Consider the following 13,836-nt stretch of genomic DNA (forward strand, 5'->3'; position numbering starts at 1 on the left):
AAACGACCCAATCAAAAAATGGGCCAAAGAACTAAATAGACATTTCTCCAAAGAAGACATACAGATGGCTAACAAACACATGAAAAGATGCTCAACATCACTCATTGTCAGAGAAATGCAAATCAAAACCACTATGAGGTACCATTTCATGCCAGTCAGAATGGCTGCAATCCAAAAGTCTACAAGCAGTAAATGCTGGAGAGGGTGTGGAGAAAAGGGAACCCTCTTATACTGTTGGTGGGAGTGCAAACTAGTACAGCCACTATGGAGAACAGTGTGGAGAGTCCTTAAAAAACTGGAACTAGAACTGCCTTATGACCCAGCAATCCCACTGCTGGGCATACACACAGAGGAAACCAGAATTGAAAGAGACACGTGTACCCCAATGTTCATCACAGCACTGTTTACAATAGCCAGGACATGGAAGCAACCTAGATGTCCATCAGCAGATGAATGGATAAGAAAGCAGTGGTACATATACACAATGGAATATTACTCAGCCATTAAAAAGAATACATTTGAATCAGTTCTGATAAGGTGGATGAAACTGGAGCCTGTTATACAGAGTGAAGTAAGCCAGAAAGAAAAACACCAATACAGTATACCAATGCATATATATGGAATTTAGAAAGATGGTAATGATAACCCTGTATGCGAGACAGCAAATGAGACACAGATGTATGAAACAGTCTTTTGGACTCTGTGGGAGAGGGGGAGGGTGGGAAGATTTGGGAGAATGGCATTGAAACATGTATAACATCATATAAGAAACGAATTACCAGTCCAGGTTTGATGCAGGATACAGGATGCTTGGGACTGGTGCACTGCGATGACCCAGAGGGATGATACGGGGAGGGAGGTGGGAGGGTGGTTCAGGATTGGGAACACATGTACACCTGTGGTGGATTTATGTTGATGTATGAGAAAACCAATAGAATATTGTAAAGTAATTAGCCTCCAATTAAAATAAATAAATTTAAATTAAAAAAAGTGTATTACTAGGCCCAAATCAATAAAATCAGAAATGAAGAAGTTACAACCAACACCACATAAATATAAAGGATCATAAGAGATTACCTAGAGATGGCATTTTTCACAGAACTAGAACAAATAATTTTAAATTTTGTGTGGAAACCCAAAAGACCCCAAATAGCCAAAATAATCTTGAGAAACAAGAACAGAGCTGGAGGTATCACACTCACAAACTAGTAGCTGAAGGTGTCTTCAGACTATACTACAAAGCTACAGTAATCAAAACAATATAGTACTGGCACAAAACCAGACACACAGATAGATGGAACAGATTATAAAGTCCAGAAACAAACCCATGCACATATGGTCAATTAATCTGTGACAAAGGAGACAAAAATATACAAGGGAGAAAAGACAATTCCCTTCAATAAGTGGTGCTAGGAATATTGGACAGCTGCATGTAAATAATGAAATTAGAACATTTTCTTACACCATATAAAAAATAAACTCAAAATGGATTACAGACCTAAATATAAGACCATAAAACTCCTAGAAGAAAACACAGACAGAACACTCTTTGACATATATTGTAGCAATATGTTTTGGACCTGTCTCTTACAGCAAACTAAACAAAACCAAAACATGGTACCTCATTAAAATTAAAAGCTTTTTCACAGCAAAGGAAACCACTGACAAAACAAAAAGACAACCTACTGAAAGAGAGAAATATTTGCAAATGATATGAGTGATAAAGGGTTAATTTCTAAATTATATAAATAGCTTATAAAAATATTAAAAAACCAAACAACCCCATTTAGAAATGGGCAGAATAACTGAAAAGGCATTTTTCTGAAGAAGACATGCAAACAGCCAAGTCAATGAAAAGATGCCCAATATTGCTAATCATCACAGAAATGCAAATCAAAACCACAATGAGAGGGACTTCCCTGGTGGTCCAGCAGCTAAGACTCCATGCGCCCAATGCAGGGGGCCTGGGTTCAGTTCCTAGTCAGGGAACTAGATTCCACATGCTGCAACTAAGAGTTCACGTGCCTCAATTAAGAGTTCACATGCCACAACTAAGAGTACACATATGGCAACTAAAGAGATTTTGCATGCCTTAACGAAAGATTCTGCATGTAGCAATGAAGATTGAAGATCCCATGTACCACAACTAAGACCCAGTGCAGCCAAATAAATAAATATTAAAAAACCCCAACACTATGAGATATCACCTCACACCTCCCAGAATGGCTATCATCAAAAAGACCACAAACCATAAACACTGGGGGAGGATGTGGAAAAAAGGGTACTTTTGTATATTGTTGGTGGGAATGTAAATTGGTATAGTCACTGTGGAAAACAGTGTGAAGGTACATCAAAAAAGTAAAAATAGAATGACAATAGACCCAGAAATTCCATTCCAGGGTATATATCCAAAACAAAACAAAAGCATTAATTTGAAAAGATACACACAGCCTAATATGCATGGCACCATTATTTATACTAGCCAAGATATAGAAAGCAACTTAAGTATCTATAAACAGATCATGGATGAAGCTGTGATATATATATATGTGCATGTGTGTGAGTGACACACAAGGGAATACTACTCAGTCATAAAAAGAATAAAATCTTGTCATTTGCAACATGAATGGATTTGGCGTGTATTATGTTAGTGAAATAAATCAGACAGAAGAAGACACATACCATATGTTATCACTTATTCACAGAATCTTACAGAAAGCAACAAAGAAATGAGCATAACAACAACAACAAAAAAAAACAGATTCACAGATAAACAGAACAAATTAGTGCTTATCAGTGAGGAGAGAAGACAGGAGGGGAAAGATAGGGATAGGAGATTAAGAGATACAAACTGCTATGTATAAAATAAATAAGCAATAAGGACATATTGTACAATACAAAAAACATAGTCATTATTTTGTAATAACATTAAAGGAAGTATAATCTATAAATGGGCTTCCCTGTGGCTCAGAGGTTAAAGTGTCTGCCTGCAATACAGGAGACCCGGGTTCGATCCCTGGGTCGGGAAGAACCCCTGGAGAAGGAAATGGCAACCCACTCCAGGATTCTTGCCTGGAGAATCCCATGGACAGAGAAGCCTGGTGGGTTACAGTCCACGGGGTCGCAAAGAGTCGGACACGACTGAGCGACTTCACTCACTTAATCTATAAATTCATGGAATCAATTTGTTGTATGTGTGAAATTAATGTATTGTAAATCAACTATATCTTGATTTTACAAAGGCTATTACTACCTTTTTGAAAATTATTAAAGTGAAGAGAGCTGGAATCTCTGACACTGCAGGATCACCCATCACTCAGGCTGAGAATATGGCATTGGGAGTTTCTCTCAGGAGGGGAGAGCTTTGGGACTTTCTCTCAGGGAAGGGAGAGTTTGAGGCCAAGAACATTGATTCTTTATACCAGTTCTTGCTGCTGCTGCTGCTAAGTCGCTTCAGTGGTGTCCGACTCTGTGGGACCCCATAGACGGCAGCCCACCTCGCTCCCCTGTCCCTGGGATTCTCCAGGCAAGAACACTGGAGTGGGTTGCCATTTCCTTCTCCAATTCGTTAAAAGTGAAAGTGAAGTCGCTCATTCGTGTCCGACTTTTAGCGACCCCATGGACTGCAGCCCACCAGGCTCCTCCATCCATGAGATTTTCCAGGCAAGAGTGCTGGAGTGGGGTGCCATTGCCTTCTCCGTCTTTATACCAGAGGAGGCAATAAAAGAGTCCCTTAGGCAACCTCTCTGGTTGAGGAAATATAGGGGCTTCTGGCTCATTTGTGGGTTTCTCGGACTGAGGGGAGTTTTGCTTCCCTCAGGGAGAGCAATTAGGGAGTCTCACAGACCGAAGATAACTTTAGTTTTATGTCTGCCTAATGGGGAATCACCCCAAAAGGCTTTAAGTAGTCTCTCAGTCGTAACGATTTTGAGGACGTTAGGAGGTACAGAAAATATTCATTTGTTTGAATTATCAACAGTAGGTCCCAGTTTTTTTACTTGCTCCCCGTAACCCGTCTAGAGAGACCCTGAGAGAGAGCTCACCTCAGACGCGAAGCGGTGCCGAAGTGCCACTCGACGTCAGGACGAAATCCCACGAGATGTCGGGATGAAATCCCATGAGACATCGGGACGAAATCCCACAGTTCAACCGACCAAGGACAATCAACAAATCAGAACAGTTAGCAAACTTGATCTGGCCAATCAGAGATGAGGAGAGTAGGCGGGGCAAGAGAGGCAGGAATGGGGTCACCTAACAACGGCACCCCACTCCAGTACTCTTGCCTGGAAAATCCCATGGGCGGAGGAGCCTGGTAGGCTGCAGTCCATGGGGTTTCGAAGAGTTGGACACGACTAAGCGACTTCACTTTCACTTTTCACTTTCATGCATTGGAGAAGGAAATGGCAACCCACTCCAGTGTTCTTGCCTGGAGAATCCCAGGGACGGGGGAGCCTGGTGGGCTGCCGTCTATGGGGTCTCATAGAGTCGGACACAACTGAAGCAACTTAGCAGTAGTAGAAGCAGCACCAACAGTCCACTCTCCAGGGACAGGAGTGCCTTTTCAAAGTGGGTGGAAACTTGAAGTTTCCTGCTTGAAGCAGGATTGCCTCCCATCAAAACTGGCCACTCCCAGTTACGTAGGTCCGTTAGCACGCATGCTCAGATGTTGGCCACTGCACCTTCCATAGGTCCATTAGCACGGATGCTTAGATGTTACCTTTCCATTCAGCTTACCTCTTTCTACCCTCTGCTGTGTGTTTGTTTGGTTTTAATAAATGGTACATCTAGCTTCTCTGGTAGCTCATATGGTAAAGAATCTGGCTGCAATGCAGGAGACCCGGGTTTGATCCCTGGGTCGGGAAGCTCCCCTGCAGAAGGGAATGGCAACCCACTCCAGGATTCTTGCCTGGAGAATCCCATGGACCGACCATGGGGTCGCAAAGAGTCAGACACGACTGAGCGACTAACACTTTCATTTTCAAATGGTATATCTGAGGCAGGCTGCCACCTCAAATCCTTCCCATCAGTCTCCAACTTCCTCAGATATGGGGTCTTTCTTAGGGCATCATATGGCCTTTCTAATAACTCAAGAATTTTAAACTTAAAAAAAAAAACTTTTAAATATGTGCTTTTTCTGGAAGATCCAATAACCAGAAACATGCTTTCAGTTCAGTTGAGTCACTCAGTCGTGTCCGACTCTTTGTGACCCCATGAATCGCAGCACTCCAGGCCTCCCTGTCCATCACCAACTCCTGGAGTTCACCCAGACTCACGTCCATTGAGTCAGTGATGCCATCCAGCGGTTTCATCCTCTGTCGTCCCCTTTTCCTCCTGCCCCCAATCCCTCCCAGCATCAGAGTCTTTTCCAATGAGTCAACTCTTCGAATGAGGTGGCCAAAGTACTGGAGTTTCAGCTTTAGCATCATTCCTTCCAAAGAAATCCCAGGGCTGATCTCCTTCAGAATGGACTGGTTGGATCTCCTTGCAGTCCAAGGGACTCTCAAGAGTCTTCTCCAACACCACAATTCAAAAGCATCAATTCTTCGGTACTCAGCCTTCTTCACAGTCCAACTCTCACATCCATACATGACCACAGGAAAAACCATAGCCTTGACTAGACGGACCTTTGTTGGCAAAGTAATGTCTCTGCTTTTGAATATGCTATCTAGGTTGGTCATAACTTTTCTTCCAAGGAGTAAGCGTCTTTTAATTTCATGGCTGCAGTCACCATCTGCAGTGATTTTGGAGCCCCCCAAAATAAAGTCTGACACTGTATCCACTGTTTCCCCATCTATTTCCCATGAAGTGATGGGACCGGATGCCATTATCTTCGTTTTCTGAATGTTGAGCTTTAAGCCGACTTTTTCACTCTCCTCTTTCACTGTCATCAAGAAGCTTTTGAGTTCCTCTTCACTTTCTGCCATAAGGGTGGTGTCATCTGCATATCTGAGGTCATTGATATTTCTCCCAGCAATCTTGATTCCAGCTTGTGTTTCTTCCAGCCCAGCGTTTCTCATGATGTACTCTGCATATAAGTTAAATAAACAGGGTGACAATATACAGCCTTGACGTATTCCTTTTCCTATTTGGAACCATTCTGTTGTTCCATGTCCAGTTCTAACTGTTGCTTCCTGACCTGCATACAAACATGCTTTCAGATCAGATCAGATTAGATCAGTCGCTCAGTCGTGTCCCACTCTTTGTGACCCCATGAATGGCAGCACGCCAGGCCTCCCTGTCCATCACCAACTCCCGGAGTTCACTCAGACTCACGTCCATCGAGTCAGTGATGCCATCCAGCCATCTCATCCTCTGTCGTCCCCTTCTCCTCCTGCCCCCAATCCCTCCCAGCATCAGAGTCTTTTCCAATGAGTCAACTCTTCCCATGAGGTGACCAAAATACTGGAGTTTCAGCTTCAGCATCATTCCTTCCAAAGAAATCCCAGGGCTGATCTCCTTCAGAATGGACTGGTTGGATGTCCTTGCAGTCCAAGGGACTGTCAAGAGTCTTCTCCAACACCACAGTTCAAAAGGATCAATTCCTCAGTTCTCAGCCTTCTTCACAGTCCAGCTCTCACATCCATACATGACCACAGGAAAAACCATAGCCTTGACTAGATGGACCTTTGTTGGCAAAGTAATGTCTCTGCTTTTTAATATGCTGTCTAGGTTGGTCATAACTTTCCTTCCAAGGAGTAAGCGTCTTTTAATTTCATGGCTGCAGTCACCATCTGTAGTGATTTTGGAGCCCAGAAAAATAAAGTCTGACACTGTTTCCACTGTTTCCCCATCTATTTCCCGTGAAGTGGTGGGACCAGATGCCATGATCTTCGTTTTCTGAATGTTGAGCTTGAAGCCAACATTTCCATCTCCACTTTCACCCTCATCAAGAGGCTTTTGAGTTCCTCTTCATTTTCTGCCATAAGGGTGGTGTCATCTGCATATCTGAGGTTATTGATATTTCTCCCAGCAATCTTGATTCCAGTTTGTGTTTCTTCCAGTCCAGCGTTTCTCATGATGTACTCTGCATATAAGTTAAATAAACAGGGTGACAATATACAGCCTTGACGTACTCCTTTTCCTATTTGGAACCAGTCTGTTGTTCCATGTCCAGTTCTAACTGTTGCTTCCTGACTTGCATACAAATTTCTCAAGAGGCAGATCAGGTGGTCTGGTATTCCCATCTCTTTCAGAATACTAATATTTGCAACAGTAGTGTTAAAAAGAATATCCATGTAATTAGGGCTTGCTGTGTCCCTCATGGGGCTCAGAAGTCACTTTTTCTAGAAAGTCTTTCCTATACACCCCTCCCCCCTGCAATAGGTCATCAATACCCCTTGGGCTTTCCATTACATCTCTGATCTAAGTGCCTCCTTCTTAGGGCAAGGAGAACAGGGCAGTAACCCATGTGCTAAACACAAAGCCATTTATGTGCATCATCCCTTTTAATTTTCATCCCCTTGAGTTGAGTAGTGTTATCATTCCTTTTGTGCAGATGCTAAGACTGAGATGCAGAGAGTTAAGCAACTTGGTTACATAATCAGTAGGTAGCAGGGCTGGAGTTCACCCCAAGTTGAATTGAGTCCAAAGCCTGTGCTTTTACTTACTGTTCTGTTGTTCAGTCCCTCAGTCAACAGTGTCCGACTCTTTGTGACCCCATGGACTGCAGCAAGCCAGGCTTCCCTGTCCCTCACCATCTCCCTGAGTGCGCTCAAACTAACGTTTGAGTCTGTGACGCCATCCATCCATCTCATCCTCTGTCTTCTCCTTCTCCTCCTGTCTTCAATCTTTCCCAGCATCAGGATCTTTTCCAGAGAGTCAACTCTTCGTATCAGGTGGCCAAAGTATTCTTTCTAGTTAATATTCAGAGTTGATTTCCTTTAGGATTGACTGGTTTGATCTCCTTGCTGTCCAAGGGACTCTAAGAGTCTTCTCCCGCACCACAGTTTAAAAGCATCAATGCTTTGGCATTCAGCTTTCTTTATGGTCCAAATCTCACATCCACATATGACTACTGGGAAAACAATAGCTTTGACTAGATGGACCGTTTTCAGCAAAGTGATGTCTCTGCTTCTTAAAATGCTGTCTAGGTTTGTCATAGCTTTTCTTCCAAGGTCATGGCTTACAGTCACGGTCCACAGTGATTTTGGACCCCAAGAAAACGTAGTCTGTCACTGTTTCCATTTTCCCCCCAAATTGTTTGCTGTGAAGTGATGGGACTTGATGCCATGATCTTAGTTTTTTGAATGTTGAGTTTTAAGCCAGCTTTTTCACTCTCCTCTTTCACCCTCATCAAGAGGCTCTTTAGTTCCTCTTCACTTTCTACCATGAGGGTTGTGTCATCGGCATATCTGAGGTTATTGGTATTTCTCCCAGCAATCTTAATTCTAGCTTGTGCTTCATCTAGCCTGGCATTTTGCATAATGTACTCTGCATATACGTTAAATAAGCAGGGTGACAATACACAACCTTGACATACTCCTTTCCCAGTTTGGAACCAGTCCGTTGTCCATGTCCAGTTCTAACTGTTGCTTGTTGACCTGCATACAGATTTCTCTGGAGGCAGGTAAGCTGGTCTGGTATCTCTTTAAGAATTTTCCACAGTTTATTGTGATCCACACAGTCAAAGGCTTTGGCGTAGTCAATAAAGCAGAAATAAATGTTTCTCTGGAACTCTCTTGCTTTTTCCATGATCCATCAGATGTTGGCAATTTGATCTCTGGTTCCTCTGCCTTTTCTAAAACCAGCTTGAGCATCTGGAATTTCACAGTTCACATATTGCTGAAGCCTGGCTTGGAGAATTTTAGGCATTATTTTTTTATCCTGTTTAATAGCTTTCTATCCACAAAAACAAGGAGAACATATAACTGTGTATAACACACTGTGCCATGTCAGGCATGCTGCTGTTATATTTTGTTTATTACAACCAGGGATTAAGCATTCTATGTGGCTCAGCTGGTACAGAATCTGCCTGCAATGTGGGAGATCTGGGTTCGATCCCTGGGTTGGGAAAATCCCCTGGAGAAGGGAACGGCTACTCACTCCAGTAATCTGGCCTGGAGAATTCCATGGACTGTATAGCCCATGGGGTCGCAGAGTCAGACACGACTGAACAACCTTCACTCACTCACTCAAGCATTCTATCATCAAGGTTTATAATGACATATAAATTGGTCTGCTGAGAGTTGTAGACCATACAGTCTGATGGCCTGGTAGGGAGTCGTTCCTAGAAATTCCTTCTTAAATGGTATACTTTATAGTATATGTATCCTGAAAAACAAGAAGAAAACAGATACTGGAATATAGAGTTCCATTCAATCATCAACAATTGGTCCAATTCATCATCATATGGCATCAACAAAATGTAACCCAAAGTGATGCGATTCAGGCTTCTATTCAAACTTGTCAGGTTCCAAAAGCAGGGGTGGTCTCAGCAAGCATATGGCTTCACTATTTTAAGCACCTGGTATACTTATGCTCAGAGAAGGCAATGGCAACCCACTCCAGTACTCTTGCCTGGAAAATCCCATGGGTGGAGGAGCGTGGAAGGCTACAGTCCATGGGGTTGCTAGGAGTCAGACACGACTGAGCAACTTCACTTTCACTTTTCACTTTCATGCATTAGAGAAGGAAATGGCAACCCACTCCAGTGTTCTTGCCTGGAGAATCCCAGGGACGGGGGAGCCTGGTAGGCTGCCATCTATGGGGTCGCACAGAGTCGGACAGGACTGAAGCGACTTAGCAGCAGCAGAAGCAGCATACTTGTGCTAAGAGACAAGGCCTTTGCTCTGAGCCTCTCTCAAGGCACCAGTGCAATAGTGGATTTCCCTCATTGCATAAACCATTTATTCATTCCTTTTCCCTCAGTTACCATTTCTCCTTTTCTCCATTCATCATTGATTTTAACCCAAAGTTTTCCACCTGTGGAGGGGATGTTAAGGGCAGTTGCTGTGCTGGTCCAGATTGCTGACAGCAATACCAGTCTAGCAATGCATCCTCCCTCAGTCTATTCCCATTCTTACGGGTAGTGTTACATAGATAAAGAACCAGTGGGCTACTTTGACCAGTAAGTACTAGAGCTGTATTAACTGAGATTCAACTGTCTTCACCCAGGTATTCATGATGGTTTCTTGGACCCTGTGTCCTTTTCTGCTGGAAAAATAGGAATATACAATGGTGAATCACACCTCCTACTTTAGTCCAGTATTCTGGACATTTGTTTGCTGTAGTATGGTAGTAAGGAATTACTTTTCTTTCTGGTAAAGAGATGTTTCTTTGCCCCTCTGTAAGGCTTCTTCTGTATTTCCTTGGCTCCCCTAAACTGGGGATTATGCATGGGAGTTATCTCAGTTCCCCAAACCCATGGATTGGCATGGATCTTTCATTAGCTCCCCAGTCCCTAAAGACAGCGTGTGGCGGGGTGGGGGGGGGCGGGGGGTTCACATAGCTCTTTACTCCAGAAATTGCACATGGGTATTCCTTTGGCTTTCTTCCCAGAGATTGCATAAAGGGTTCCCTCAGCTCTCTAACCTTGGTTTCAGTTCAGTTCAGTCGCTCAGTCGTGTCCGACTCTTTGCGACCCCATGAATCACAGCACACCAGGCCTCCCTGTCCATCACCAACTCCCGGAGTTCACTCAGACTCACATCCATCGAGTCAGTGATGCCATCCAGCCATCTCATCCTCTGTCGTCCCCTTCTCCTCCTGCCCCCAATCCCTCCCAGCATCAGAGTCTTTTCCAATGAGTCAACTCTTCGCATGAGGTGGCCAAAGTACTGGAGTTTCAGCTTTAGCATCATTCCTTCCAAAGAAATCCCAGGGCTGATCTCCTTCAGAATGGACTATTTGTTAATCTCATAACTGATGCTTTTGAACTGTGGTGCTGGAGAAGACTCTTGAGAGTCTCTTGGACAGCAAGGATATCAAACCAGTTAATCCTAAAGGAAATCAATCCTGATTATTCCATTGGAAGGACTGATGCTGAAGCTCCAATATTTTGGCCACTTGATGCAAAGAGCCAACTCATTGGAAAAGAGCCTGATGCTGGAAAACATTGAGGGCAGGAGGAGAAGGGGCCAACAGATGTTGAGATGGTTGGACAGCATCACTAACTCAATGGACATGAGCTTGAGAGAAGCCTGGCATGCTGTAGTCCATGGGACTGCAGAGAGCCAGACACAACTGAGCAACTGAACAGTAAAAACAACAAATCTCATTCTGCCAGGTGTCTTCCCTACTCTTCTTCTTTGCTTATTATATGTTTTGCCATTACTGCACTTACTTAATTTAATAAATTCATAAATGGCAAAAATTTACCAAAGGCAATTTGGAACTTCACTGACTTCTTTGGAAAACTTGAGGCCTTCCCAAACTGGCACATCCAAGGCCTGCCCCTTCTCATCACTTCCATTCCTTCTTCCTCCTCTTATTGCCTTTGTTCTTCCCTGAAGTTGCCTTAAGTCCTTTGATTTGTCTCCCTTCAACATCCCTGCCTGATCTTTCTCTTCCTAATACAGCCCCTCAGATTCCTGTAATCACTAGACTATAGTCACTCCCGACTCCAAAGGCAACCACCTAAAGCTGAGAAAGCTAACTGGAAACAGACTGGCTATTTTATCCACTCAGATATTTTTGGAGACATTCAGGTGGCTTCTGGGTATCTCTTTGGCCTGTCTTCCCATATTTATCCCTCCCACAGCCTCCATAAGATTGGGGCTTCCCATGTGGCACAGTGGTAAAGAATCTGCCTGCCAACGCAGGAGCCACAAGAGGCACAGGTTCGGTCCCTGGGTTTGGAAGATCTCCTAGAGTAGAAAATGGCAACCCACTTCAGTATTCTTGCTTTGAAAATCCCATTGACAGAGGAGCGTGCAGGCTACAGTCCATGGGGTTGCAAAGAGTTGGACATGACTGAGCACGCACGCACACAACTCCATAAGCATTACACATCAGGCAAAAGTAGATGGTGGGAACTCTAAGCCCTCATATTAAACAGATAAACTCACTTGTTCTATCTGTCAGAATAATCCTGATAAAAATATAAAGGGGGACAAAGACAAGGGCCATAACTGTGTTATATTAACCAAGGAGTTCTATATTTCTATTTTTATACATGACTCAACTAAAATTTTAGAATGATAGCTATAATATCCTTATTTGTATCTGTCTGTATGTTTATATCGGAGAAGGCAATGGCACCCCACTCCAGTACTCTTGCCTGGAAAATCCCATGGACGGAGGGCCTGGTGGGCTGTAGTCCATGGGGTCGCTAAAAGTCGGACATGACTGAGCGACTTCACTTTCACTTTCACTTTTCACTTTCATGCATTGGAGAAGGAAATGGCAACCCACTCCAGTGTTCTTGCCTGGAGAATCCCAGGGACAGGGGAGCCTCGTGGGCTGCCATCTATGGGGTCGCACATATGTATGTATGTTGTATGTTATGTAATATTTTTCTGACCTTCAGATAGTGTTACCAAGTTGTTCAAATATCCTGACAACTTTTGACATCTTGCCTTCCCCAAATCTAATCCAAATTGATATCTTTTATATACTTGATATCTTTTATTTTTTATATACTTGATATCTTTTATATAGTTTTATATATCTTTTATATACTTTTTTATACTTTATAAAATTGACTTTGGGGTTTCCCAGAGGGCCACTGGAAAATCACAAAGGATTTGTTCTTTAGTCTTGTAAAAAGAGGTGCTAAAAATGATTAGCTTTATTTAATATTATATAAATGATTATATAAATTACATGGAAAGTGTTGTCAAAAAATACTTAGCCTTCCCTAGATTAAAGTTGTTTGGGTAAAATATTATTAATATAAATAGTTCAAAAATTATGTAAGTTTCCTAGAGATTTGTCATCGTGCTCACTGTCTCTGATATATTTCTATTTGTGTCATCATGTTGCTTTACCTTATGTTGTGTGTGTGTACATGTTCAGTCACTCAGTCATGTCTGACTCTTTGCAACCCCATGGACTACAGCCCTCCAAGGCCCTCTGTCCATGGGATTTCTCAGGCAAGAAGACTGGAGTGGGGTGCCATCTCCTACTCCAGGGAATCTTCCCGACCCAGGGATCAAACCCACATCTCTTGGATCTCCTGCATTGGCACCTGGGAAAGCCCCTTACCTAATTTTAGGTAGCAACAATACAATTTTATAAATAATACTTTCAATTATTTGAAAAACATTAACTTGGTCACAATTTTACTTTTCAAAATCCGCTAACTGGGGATTGTAAATTTCATTTGGAAGTTTACATCACTCACCTTTTGAGTTTTCTTAATAGATAGATATGTAGGACCTTTTCTTCAGCTCCTAAATCTCATGGTTATAAAATAAATATGTTCTTACTATCATATATGTTTTCTCTCTGGCTTAAAACTTTCCCTTGTAAAAGGGCTGCTGCCACTGTGGTTGCTAAACTTTTATTAGGACAAGTGTTCCACACTGGCTCTGTCAAGTGACTGAAGGGCCCATTTCATGAGTAAAGTCATCCAAGAAATCCAATGAGTTCTTCATTTATCACAAAAATTACACTGTCTTTGTCATCCTCTTACTCATTTGGAATGATAGAGGTAATGGACTATTAAAATAAAAACTTGCTAAACTGATGGAAGAAGTCAATTTCCCATGGCCTAAGGGTTTCACCCTTATCCCTTATTGCTCCCTGGTCCTTTCTGATGGGTCATACCAACTGTTCTCTTATAAAATTATGGGCTAGCCCTTAGAATTCTCTATTCTGTTGGGCTCTTGAAGTCTCTAACTAGGTCAATTCAGACATTCTAAAATTTGGCAAGAAATTTGTTCATTATTCCCAAAC

At 42.7% G+C, this 13,836-nt stretch overlaps 1 protein-coding gene across 6 annotated transcripts in view; it reads right to left on the minus strand.

The window, feature by feature from the left end:
* LOC147340446 (putative protein SSX9) overlaps positions 1 to 13,836 on the minus strand; it is a 130,160-nt gene that overhangs the window by 11,680 nt on the left and 104,644 nt on the right. The window contains exon 1 of one of the 6 annotated variants that reach the window (XM_086386362.1): positions 4,044 to 4,633. The exons of 3 other annotated variants lie outside the window; for them this stretch is intronic. The gene's annotated coding sequence lies outside the window, so the exon portion shown is untranslated. Of the gene's footprint in view, positions 1 to 4,043; positions 4,634 to 13,836 lie in introns of those variants that run through there. 2 more of the 6 variants (XM_086386363.1, XM_086386364.1) reach the window with 2 other exon arrangements.

The sequence above is a fragment of the Bos grunniens genome, chromosome X, assembly GCF_055505025.1.
Source record: "Bos grunniens cultivar Pamir isolate PY7600 chromosome X, Bosgru_T2T1.0, whole genome shotgun sequence".
Classification (NCBI taxonomy): Eukaryota; Metazoa; Chordata; class Mammalia; order Artiodactyla; family Bovidae; genus Bos; species Bos grunniens.